This window comes from Misgurnus anguillicaudatus, chromosome 12 (genome assembly GCF_027580225.2).
Source record: "Misgurnus anguillicaudatus chromosome 12, ASM2758022v2, whole genome shotgun sequence".
Lineage (NCBI taxonomy): Eukaryota > Metazoa > Chordata > Actinopteri > Cypriniformes > Cobitidae > Misgurnus > Misgurnus anguillicaudatus.
Window position 1 is genome coordinate 19,370,673 of NC_073348.2, and position 12,632 is coordinate 19,383,304.

General features: G+C 41.9%; 1 protein-coding gene across 1 annotated transcript in view; it reads right to left on the reverse strand.

The window, feature by feature from the left end:
• Nucleotides 1–12,632, reverse strand: part of sh2d3ca (SH2 domain containing 3Ca) — a 59,950-nt gene that overhangs the window by 18,547 nt on the left and 28,771 nt on the right. The window lies entirely within an intron of this gene.

Sequence of the window (12,632 nt, forward strand, 5' to 3'; positions counted from 1 at the left end):
GATATCAAGTAAAAATCATATTGCATGAAGATACTTTTTAAATTTATATATATATATATATATATATACATATAAAATGTATTTATTGTTAGTAAAAACTTTAAAGGCGATTTTCTCAATATGTTTTGCACCCTCAGATTCCAGATTTTCATACACTAGTCAACATTTAAAGTGTATCAAAAATGCTTATCAAAGGACAAGAATAGGTTTTGGTCTTAAGACAACTTTTAAGGAAAGTTTTGATCCACTTCAAATGTTGACTATTGTACTTGCATTTGCCCAAATATTTTCCTAACAACCCATACATCAATGGAAAGCTTATTTATTCAACTTTCAGATGATCTTAATTTCAAAAAAATTACCCTGGTTTTGTAGTCCAGGGTCACATATTGTCTAGGTTAATTTTCTAGGTTTGTTCATATATTACCCAACCATGGACTGAAACAACCCAACCTATGGGTTGAAAAAGTGCGTTTTTAAAAACACTTATAACTATTGATCATTTAGAGAAAAATAAAACAATCCTGGGCAAAAATCGTAAGGTTTATTGCCTCACTTATCAAACTGACATATCAATCCATGAGAGAGTTTAAAATGCTAATTCAGCAACACAGAACTTCATCATGGCTGTCTATGCCTATATAAGTGTCTATATAAGTGTACATATTTAGCCTGAATTTTATATATAATTTTATTGATGTATACCCTGCTTGTGTGGTACGTTGCGTGTATAATATAAAAACACTGTTGTCATCAACAAAAAAAAGTATTTATCCTCATTTACAATTTAAAAACCGTATTACTCTCTTTTAACATCACCATACATTTAGGGTAATCATATAGACCAGCAAAGTTTTGGGTACATTCTCAAAATAAAAAAGGTATAAGAAGGTACATAAGTAGTCACCTTTATTTTTTATAAAGTGCACTTTTCTACCTAAAAGGTGCATATTGGTTCCTCAAAGGTACGAAAATGGTACATAGGACCTTTTCAAAAGGTACCGTCCCAGTGACAACTTTTGTACCTTTTTATCTGACAGTGTGGTCCGAATCTAGATCATCTCCATACCAGCAGTGACCGTCTGTGAAAACCCAACTAAAGTCCTTTTTTGTGATTTTAATATTGACTGAGTAAAGTCATGTCAAAGATTGATATCAATGCAAAATCAAACTTTGATGCTCCTTATCTCAAAATCAGATTATGAGACCTGGATTTCACAAACAGAGTCACATACACAAAGGTCTTTTTCAGCACGGTAACTCCACTATTATTAAAGAAGCACATTTACACAAAAACTTCCTTTCTTGCGCAAAGATCAACACTGCCCTATATGTGTCTGTTTGGACAACAACTCTCAGAGAATGATTTATGAGTCCGACTGTTAAAGCTAAGGTCTCGACCCTCTGAACTAGAAAACTGAATCCAAACACAGACACAATGCAATCAAGTCAATAAAAAAGACAACAGAGAAAGCTTAATGCACTAATAGGGGACAAACCTATCTAAGGTCATGGAGAATATAAGTGCACTACTGTGAGTGTGTGTGTGTGTGTGTTTTTTGTGTGTGTGAGGGTGAACATTATAGCTACAGGATCAATTTTGCAGTCTTGGGTCACTCTGATGGTCTCTGACTCTCGTTTTAAGAGTAAATTGATTAGACATCTGCTTCCTGTTCCTCTTATGGTTCCTTCCTCACTTCGACTCTCTAATACCCGTGGGTGCAGCAGAAGATGCTACATTTCAGCTATATTCCTCTCTCATTTAATTGGCTGTGTGTGTGTGTGTGCTAGTGTACGTTTGTACAAATGTGAGAAAGTGCAGGGTCAAGCGTATGGAGTTATTGCTTTGCCTCTGCCCCCAGGGACCAAATCCACCACCTGGCTCTAACCAGGCCTTTTTCATAGTCTCATATACTGTAGGTAATTGTCTTTCGCTGCGTGAAGATGGCCACAAGGTACGATATTCTGGTCTCGTATATTCTGTATTTAGGACCATGGGGAAAACTCACAGTCTGCTAGTGATATTAGTTTCATATTGACTTATGAGAGGTAGCGTTCGGAAGAGATTACAACCATTTTCATTTTTTTAACTCCTCGCTTCCGCGGCCCTACTTTATTTGGGTTTATATGAGACGCAAGCTGCCGAGAAATGTTTCGGTGAAGTTTCATCCATACTGTGTTTTCTACAGTATGACCACAAGATGAGATGAGAAAAGAAGATACAAAGATGAGTATGATGAATTAAGGTGGACCAGATGAGATAACATACTGTAAGACACATCACCATCTAGGTTAACTATAGACCAGATATAGTCCGGTTATGAATAACCCACTTTAATCTATCATGTTAGCAAATTCAACAGTGATTATAATGCTGCGTTTACACCAGACCGCGGTAGAGGCGTCAAGCGCGAGTGATTTCAATGTTAAGTCAATGTGAAGACGCGTTGACGCGTGTCTGGAGGTCTCGCGGCGCAAATGAGTCACTCATTCAACATGAAGGAACGCTTGATATTGTCCGTGAGCAGCGTCTAGTCCACGCGAATTGAGCGCCTGCCATGGTACGTGCGCACGTATGTGCATTTTGCGTTTGTTTGCGAATTTGTGACTGACCCCCGAGTTGAAAATTTTGAACTTTGGCGGATTTACACGCCACGTTAACCAACCGGGAGCCTGCTTGCTGCTGAGGCGGCAGCCCCGCCCGGAGTCACTCATTCAACATGAAGGAACACTTGATATTGTCCGTAAGCAGTCACCCGGAGCTATACGACTTTCTATAGTTCTTATTTTTATAGAGACAGGAATAAAAAGGACCTCGCTTGGAAGATTGTCAGTGAGGACATTGGGCAACCTGGTAAGTTGTAAATACTAGGGATGCACCGAATCCAGGATTCGGTTTCGGATTCGGCCGAATACTGGGCTTTTTGGCGGGGTTCGGGTTCGGCCGAATCCTAGATTTTTTTTCCACCGAACCGAACCCTATGCTTGCGCTACGCTGGTCGACGTCACGCAGCCGTTGATTACACACATCGGGTGCTGACGTGGAGATGAGACTTTTCTTTCGGTCAGCTGGACACACCAAAACTTTTAAACACCCCTGAAAACGCCTTGAGGACCCCAAATGCCAGCTGTTTTTCAGCCGAGCGCTTGGTAGCTGTGATGCTTCAGCTGTGAGCCGGTTGGTTGCTGTGGTAATGTCCCGCCCCTCCTCCACTGTAATTGGACGGCCGTGTGAAGACTGTGACATTGACGAGCGGAGCTTCTCACTCAAAGTTGAATATGGTTTTCAGCGCGGAGCTGCTTGCTTATTGGAAAAACGAGCGTGTTGCAACGCATCGCTTTCATTATGCATAGGCTTATGGTAATTGTCAAAATAGTTTTCCAACTTGTCATCCTGGCATAATGTACAGTTAAAATTAAATAAAATGAAAAATACACTGCTGTGGACGTTTTTTACTTCATTAATGTGTTTTACTGTGTTGGAATAAGGATGCGAGTAGGATTCGGTATTCGGTTTCGGATTCGGCCGAATCTTAAACGGTGGATTCGGGATTCGGCCGAACCTAAAATATCTGGATTCGGTGCATCCCTAGTAAATACACATTTCACTTTTGAGTCACGTGACATTTATCGACCCGCGGCATTTCCGCAAGACACGATTTTGACGCCTCAAACACAGTTAGTGTAAACACAGCATTAGGTGTTTGGTTTTATTTATTTACTTATTTGTGAGCTATGGTTAGACATCTAATATATTGTTATGTCTATTTGTTTAAGCATAGACCTCTTGGATGTGTTTGGATGGATATTAGATGTTAATTTTGGCATGCAGGTTGTGTCATTTCTTCAGGGAAGAGTCTATTGGAAGAGGCAAGAGGAATTAAAAGATCTCTGAAGACTCCAGCCAGATACATGCACTGTTTCAACTCCCCTTGTCCCATTTAGACTCGCTCCTCGAGGGCTAAATTGTCTTTCTCACTGCCCACCATTGCTGGCAGTCTAATGAAGAGCATGCTGGGAGAAATGAGCTGACCACATGCATGGATGAAGATAGTGAAAACGAGAGATTTTCAAGATACAGGGGAGATAACACTGGCCATTGGTGGTAATGGTGGGGGTCTTTGGTCGTCATGGACACATCCAGTGTGTGTTTTGACCATGGACCATTGGTGTTAGACCATGCATGCACAAGCATGTATTGAAGCACTTTAGGTGGTAGAGCATTGGTAGCAATGCAAATGCCATGGGTTCGATCACAGGTATTTAGCTGCATTGTAAATTAGGTTTCCGTTATCTTATACGAGGCGTTTACTGAAAATCTGTGAGTAACCGCACACAGCCCATCACCCTGGCACATTCAGAGATGGTTATCTTCAGACCCCCGCCGTTTGTCATGAATAACATGCAAGCATGATTCATCACCCAATTTCATTCAGCACCTCCATTCTATACAGCCACCAATCGCATCGCTCCATCTAACAAGACCCCCAACCCTAATTCCATTTCGACCAATCAAATGAAACCCCTGCAATCAGTCAGATCCTGTGTGATTGAATGCAGCTGCTTCTCTGGGTGAAAGAAAAGCCATAGACACAAAAAACCATTAGGCAAACACCACAGCCCAGATGTGCCAGATAGGGAATCATGGGTCAGTGACTGCCATTGAGTCTGATCTCGGAGGTAGAGCTAATCCAGTCAGTCCCGCTGAATACATGACCCAGTGCTTTGACTGATAACGGGACGTGGGTGGCAAAAATCACCTGCCACTCAGATCTAGAATACGATTTAGGCCAGAAATATACTTTATGGCATCAGAAACAAATGCATGGCCAACACAATGCTAGTGTGTGTTCTTGACTGCCTTTCAGCTTACTGTAAAAATAATAAAATAATGTTTTTTAGTCAAACTGGAGTTTTTGTCTAATAGCCCAGATACACAAATGGTTTTCATTACAATAGTGCGTGTTATAAACTACTTTTCATCTGAAAGTAATTTTGTGGTCTTTATAGTTAAGGTTTGGGTCCTGCCCAATAGCACTGTGTTTGTGCCTATACTATGACCTTTGCCTCCGCCTTACCCAGGGGTCCTATTTTTAAGACGTTGTCCATATGCTTGCCATGAAGTTGCCGTTGTCTTCTTATCCCATCTTAAGCCACGTTAAACCCCTTATCATGCCACCATCTCCCAAAAACACCCTTTGCCTTATTGTTCTATTTAACATCCCCGCTTCTTGTTTTCTCACCCACCCAATCTTCACCAAAATCCCCCTATCTGTCTTAACTGGCCTACATCCCAACACATTACATCTTAAAGCAATCTCTACTGTGTCTTTCTCACTTTTCTTTTAAGCAAGCACCAATAAACACTACGGTTAACTACATGCAAGGGTGTTTTAGGTTACTGTCCCAGTGACAGCTTTGGTACCTTTTTTAAGTTTATAAGGGTATTTACATTGTACTTCAAAGAATACTATGGCACATGTCCAATATCATAGGCCTAGTAGTACACTTGTCACTGGAGCGTCACCTTTTCAAAAAGTACACTTTTGTACTTAAAAGGTAGATACTGGTACCTCAAAGGTACCTAAATGGTACATATTAGGACCTTTTTCCAGTGATTAAAAGGTACAGCTTGTGTACCTTTCTTCTGAGAGTGTACAATGGCATGGTCCTTATACAGGGTTCCCACACCTTAGTTAACTTCAAATTCAAGGACCTTTCAAGGACTTTCCAGGTGCAATACCCTCAAATTCAAAGACAAAGTGTGGACATTTCAAGTGAGAGCAAGGTTACATCGTGTTACCTTTTAAGATACATTGTTACAGTTCCCTTTCAAGGGTACTCGCTCTGCGTCACTGCGGTGACACTTTGGGGACGCCTCCAGGGGTAAGTGCGTCTGAATGTGTATATCAAATTCAACCAATTCTGAGGCTTAACGACAAAGACAGGGTGACGCGGGAGTCAGGAAGTATATCGCTATCTGAAATACTGGCAAAGACGGCGTTACAGGGATGCAGGAAGTATGTTGGGGAGACACAGCGTCTCGTTCCATTCTCAGGGAACAACAGTTACATACGCAACCCGAGCCGTTTTCATGTGTCAAACACAACTAAGAAAAAAATAATTTTGGTATGAATCAACATTCGCTTACAGAAGATCAAAGCATTTAAAGCGAACAGTTTAGCACATGTGCTTAAAAAGTCTAGAATTTTTATGATATTATCCTACACTACACACAGGGAATAATAAAGAAGTACTTTTGTAAATGAACGCATTTAATACAAACAGTAAGTGGGACACACACACTCGCATGCTATCGTTAACAAACAAAACAGCAGAAGTTTTAGAAGAGTGCAGCATGACCTCAGCCCTGGACATAGCAAGAATTAGGTCATTTCAAACCCGCCCTGCTGTTTCTGTTACTGGCAACCCCATCTTCCCCATTAAAATTAAAGGAATGCTCATTAGCATTTTTATACAGTCCTGCATCAAAACACACGCACACACTACTGTCAAACTAAATCCATCAACTGTCTGTCCTGGTGGCCTGTTGTTTTGCAGGGCTCACCCAAGGGTCATGCAGAGAGAGTGGGTTGTGGGTTGAAGGGGGAACGTGCCATGCGCCAACACTGTGATCTCGGCACTCTAAAATCAAAACACTTGGGCGTGCTGTTGTCATGGAAATGCTACTTTGCCCCCTCCGTTGGGGACGTCTCAAGGGCGTCCAAGTTGTGTCTTGGAGAAATGAAGGGGAAATTCCATCCGAATGCAGGAAATGGGGGTGTATGTGGACAACGCCCCACCAGCCAGCTGTTCAGTCCATAACATCTTCACGCCATGTCAGTCCACTGATGCACTTTTGTCTGACATACAGAGACATTTTCACGGGCTGATTCCACTGCGGGCATGCTGGGAATTCGGGGTGTGCTAACATACATTCCATTTAAAGCATCTATAACCTTGAGTGCTTCCTGTGGTCTATCAAGCCCCTGGATTTCCTATGCGTAGGTAATGAATATTTTAAATGAGATTGATAATTAAGCATCAATTATGAATTACCGCCCCACGCCTCTAATTTGACTGAAGAATGCTGGGATTTACTGCGATATGCTGCATAATGAAGTGTCAGCTCACTTGATTGGTTGCCAACAAACATATTTGCTCATTATCTCTTTTCATGCATTTTTTACCAGTCTAACCCCAGACAGGAGGGGCACTGTAATAAATACTGTTGCCATTGCACATGACGTTAATGGTGTCCTGTCACCACTGCATTCAAAAGCAAAGCACGCCTCTTCTCAAGGGACCAGTATCTCCCCCATGCATGTACAATGGTGTCCTTGCAGGTTCAAGAAGGGTACGAGAAGGGAATTCACTCTTTGAGCTGTCCTTTAGAGAAGCTACATGTAAACCCCCTCACACCCACACTGTAAAAAGTTGGTTCAACTTAAAAAAGTAAGTACCTGGTATTACAATGCAAGGTTCAGAAGAGGAGTACACGCACCTGCGGGACCCCACTCTTAACCTGGCCTAAACCCTCCTATACACTCCACAGTTTTTGCTATCTGTGATCACGGTGAAGACATAACACCCATTTAAATGTATTTCTCATGTTACCTATGGATATTTTTGGAACAAATCCACTAAACAGCCACCTTTGTGCATGATATTTCAGCACATAAACCTTTTCACAAACCAATCGCAATCCAAATTTCATTCAGTAAATCTGCCAAAATCTCCATCTTTAAGAGTAAACATGTCAATTTTCTGTGCAAATTAAAAACCCACATTTACAAACACACACAATTAAAGTCATATTATTGCCACATGGAAACCTGGACAGTAGACAGAATTTAAAAGAGATGTTCTCCGTAATGTTTCTATTGATCACGGCGGTGGTAATTCATCAAATGATGATCTAATGTTGGAGACGAGTGTTTAACTGGGCATAAATCCAGATGGGTAGAAGTAGAGTGCACTTATGTCACTTTAAAAAGCAAACTCACAGGTTTGGATTGCAGTGATGGAACGATTCCCAGTAAAATGTGCCAGGATCTGCAGCATCACCATAACCTAGTACTAAATACTTAGTACACAAAGTAAATAAAGAGACAGCGAGAAGAATCAGGGCATATGGGGTCTCCGGGTGGTGTGGTCTCTGTGTGTCGGGGAGCAGCACAGAGCAAGTGTGTTTCTGAGGATTTGGGCATATGGTGCCATGGAAGGGGGGCAAGTTTCACAGGAAAACACACATGACTTATCTTTCATCATAGGTTTGGAGAGGATATGTCACTGCGGATAAATGCCTCAACTTTCACAGCATCCCTATTAGCCAAATAGCAATTCGGTGCTGTGATTTAGAATGTGTAACATTACACTGAAATCGTAAAAACAGCAGGAGCCTCATCCATGATTTGAATTCCCACAATGAGTGGCAAAAACTCGATATTCAGAGAATACATAATGATTGTGGTGGTTAACTTGAAGAGTTAAGCATAAAATGCGAGTAATCTAGTTCACTGTTAGTGTGCGTGTTTGTGATAACCTCAAAAGCCAAGCATCTAACTGGCAACTCCGCATTTTTAGGAATTATAGATTCCTGTTTTAATGCAAAGACTTCTTTATTTGAAGATAACTTTGTGTCCTTTGCGGCAAACCCAGAATGCACTGCAACAACCTGCAAACAAAACCGCTATCATGTCCATGTAAACTACACAAATGCGAATTTGTGAAAATGATGACGTCATGCACGTTACTTGTGCAGACATTGTGTGACATCAACAACTACTGACGAGGCATGGGTAACATGTTTTTAGTAGTTTTCGATTGTTTTGACAATGTTGTCATCTATATGCACAACTTTCCAAACATGCCAAGGATAAACTTTTCTATTGTTAATGCATCGCTGCTGGTGTATAAACATACCCTGAGTCACCACATTTGCATATATTTGAACCCAATGGACGCGACTCTTTTTGATAACAAACGATTTCCATTTGCTTTGTCACTGCAATTATAAATGCTGCTTTAGAAAGTTGCTGCCACTGAATCGGAAAAGAGCTAATGAGTCCATTTTAACAACAGTAATTATTTAAATTAAGACACATGATGTCACCTGACTTGATGTGTTAATATTCATGAGCTGTCACACTAAGCCATTGCGATCCGCGCCTCTGCTTCCTATTTTTCAGAGAGAGTAACCAATTAGAAGCCAATTTACAGGCTGTGAGGGGTCATGGGGTCAGGGCACTGATGGATTGTGGGGTCGAAGGACACATCAACATGACCCTCAAACACTGTTCCCAATTCACCATGTCTGTGTATGTGTGTTAATGAGCAACTGTGTTATACGAGTATAAGTCCAGGGTCTGTTTTATGTTCAAGTAAACCGCAGAACCCACACCGCTGCACTCGGCACATCCCCAAAGAGCAAACTGCAGCGGCGGTGAGTTGGCAAACAAATATAGAGATACGTCCGGTAGATTAATCAATAAATGTCAGCCATAGATTAATTATGCAGCCTGGAAGACGTACTAGCTGAATTTATGAAGACACCAAATTCAATAAAAGACTTTGGCCAGCACTTCTGGAGCGCATCAGTTAAATAATAACAGCAAAAGGACTGTGAACATGGACCAACTCATCTGATTCACTAGAACTGATTCTAAATTAATCCTATATGTGCTAAAGTCAATCAAACTCAATTTATCTCGGTTTCAGAATCAAATGAACGCATCAGAGTGTTGTCTCAAAGTAAAAGGTGTTTGAAAAGTCAAAACAAGTGAATTTATGGGTGCAGCCTTGGAGGAGTCTTCCATCATAAGCACCATCCATCTATCAGATCTCTGAAGGGGAACTAGAGGCGAAAACCTAGGGAATTTGGGATTTCAAACAGTCCCCTGGCAGCGATTGTGCTCTGAGGAAATGTTAACACATCAGTCTGACTTTTGCTTGTGGAAATTAAATGGTATTGATGTGGGCATTTTTCTGCCATTCATAACAAAGCCTGCGTTGTGTGTGATTAGGTGCATTTGTTTTGCAATGATGCCAGTGAAGCGTCAATAAGAGAGGTGACACACACATACTTTCATCACCCACTCTGATCAATATACACACACACGCCCATTCAGTCACACACCATCACACAAAGTCATCAGCTTTGCAAAAGAGACAGAGACTTAATAGAAGTATACTGTAAAAAAGCATCTACTTCTGTCTATGTACCAGCTTATAACTTTCCACAACCTACATAAACCCCATTCACACAGACCTTTGGTCCCAGAAAATACCCGTAAAATTGGCAGACAAGGTTCTGGGTGAACGCAAACACGTCCTGTAAATCTTCTGGGATCGTTGCTGGAAAGAGGACCTAGTAAAATATACGGAAAACCCTCTGTGTGAACAAGAAGCGGAAACAATGCCGTAATGCTGCATTTACACCAGCCGCGGTAGAGGCATCAAGCGCGAGTGATTTCAATGTTAAGTCAATGTGAAGACGTGTTGACGTGCGTCTGGAGGTCTCGCGGCGCGGATGAAGCGTTTGGCGTGGCGCGGTAGACGCAATTCTGCCTCATTCGCGCATCTAGTTTGCGCGGAATTTGTGGCTGACACCCGAGTTGAAAAAATTGAACTTTGGCAGATTTTCGCACCGCGTTAACCAATCAGGAGCCTGCTTGCTGCTGTGGCGTCAGCCCCACCCGCAGTCACTCAATCAGCATGAAGGATTGATATTGTCCATGAGCAGTCACCCGGAGCTATACGACACAAGTTCTTATTTCTATAGAGACAGGAATAAAAAGGACCTCGCTTGGAAGAGTGTCAGTGAGGACACTGGGCAACCTGGTAAGTTGTAAATACACATTTCACTTTTGAGTCCCGCGCCGTTTATTTTCCCCCTATAGTAAGGTGACTAAATACAAACCGGTAACTCTCTCGATAAATGCACAATCAACATCAGCCATCTTGCAAACAGAAAACCACATAGCACTTGCCCCTCCCACAAGAAGCGCATTTTGCCTCTGATGTGCGTCAGATGCTTGCTTTTTCCGCACGTCTACTTCGCTCTAAGTTGCAAACTAGGCGCGGTAGATGCGCGGTTGGTGTAAACGCAGCATAATGGGCATGTCGTAGTGAGGATGTGTGAGTCATCACAACAAAAGTTATGGTTCAGCTCTTTAAAACGAGAGATTTACATGCATATCAACATTCACGACGATAAATGTCGCAAATTAGATTGAAGCAGGTATCAGGAAATTATAAATGAGACGCATAAACAATGACATGTCATGGCAACATAAAGTTGGTTCAACTCTTTAAAATTAGGGATTTATATGCAATAAAACATTCAGAAATGTCAGCAAACTGGACTAACGCAGATATCAGGTAAGTTAGCTCGTCACTTACAGCGCTGAAACAGAGATCATTCAGCAGCATAAAAGAATATCGCGTCACGTGCTCATTTGAGCTTATAATAAACAAAAATGCCCGTGCGTCATCCCAACAAGATATATCGTTCAGCTCCTCAAAACAATGTTTTAAATGCATATTAACAATCAAGATAAGAAATGTCTGAAAACTGTATTAAAGCAGAGTTCAGGGAGCTCATCAAATATCCACTCTGAAGCTGAGATCATTCACCAGCATAGAACTGTGCGTTCACACGCTCCTTTATGGTCTTATCATAAACAAAAATGCACGCGAGTGGTTTCTGGAGAGAGAAATAATAAATAATATGCAAACTTCAGACGCTGCGTGTCTTTCCAGGACCTTGCAGATGCCGGCAAATCATTGGCAGTGTAAATGAACAAAAAAATCAAACGATCACGGAAAATCCAGGATTCATTTTCCGTGTATTTTCCGGGATGTCTGTGTGAAAAGTGCTTTCATTGAACAGACATCTTAACCAGGGTAAAAAACATCTTAAGCTGATTCAACATTTAGAGAGAATGAAAAAGAGGTATGAGGCTTGAGTCTGGGTTTTATTTCCTGTTACAAAATTATATGGAAATGTGTTTGCCCTGATGTTGCTGACCGGACTGCTCTCTGAGTTATTAGCATTCAGTAAACACACTATGACCTGAACCAGAGCAAAGACATACCGCCCTAGCGAGTCAACACACACGCACACACACAAGATACGCTTCGTAATGCCGTCTGGCAGGTCACAGAGAGATATCACTGTCATGACACCCGCACCTGCCCCCCTGTCACCTGCCAACCCTGATAGCAGCCAGAATGCCTTTGATGTCAGCTCAGCATCATATCTGGTGTTTGCATTGTAACGGAGGCCATCATAACCAATTCTGCTCTATATCTCACTTCCTCTCACACCTCTGAAACTGTCTCTTTTCCCTATATCTCGTTGCATTGTTGAGCATACAGGAGTCAATGCTAGAGCTGTGCTGCGATTGGCCGGAGATGATGTCATCTCTTCTGGAGAGCTCCTCAGCGGCGCATGCCATTGGCCGACAGCGCAGACTGTAACAGAGTGTGCTGAATTCTCACTTTCATTCATGTAAAGCCGGGGCGAGGCATGCAGCGGGGGACAGGTTGTGAACTCGCAGACAGGGTCGTCGCATTATACTAAAACTGCCCCTTGCGCAATGATACTTCAAACACACAGTGAAGTGCAA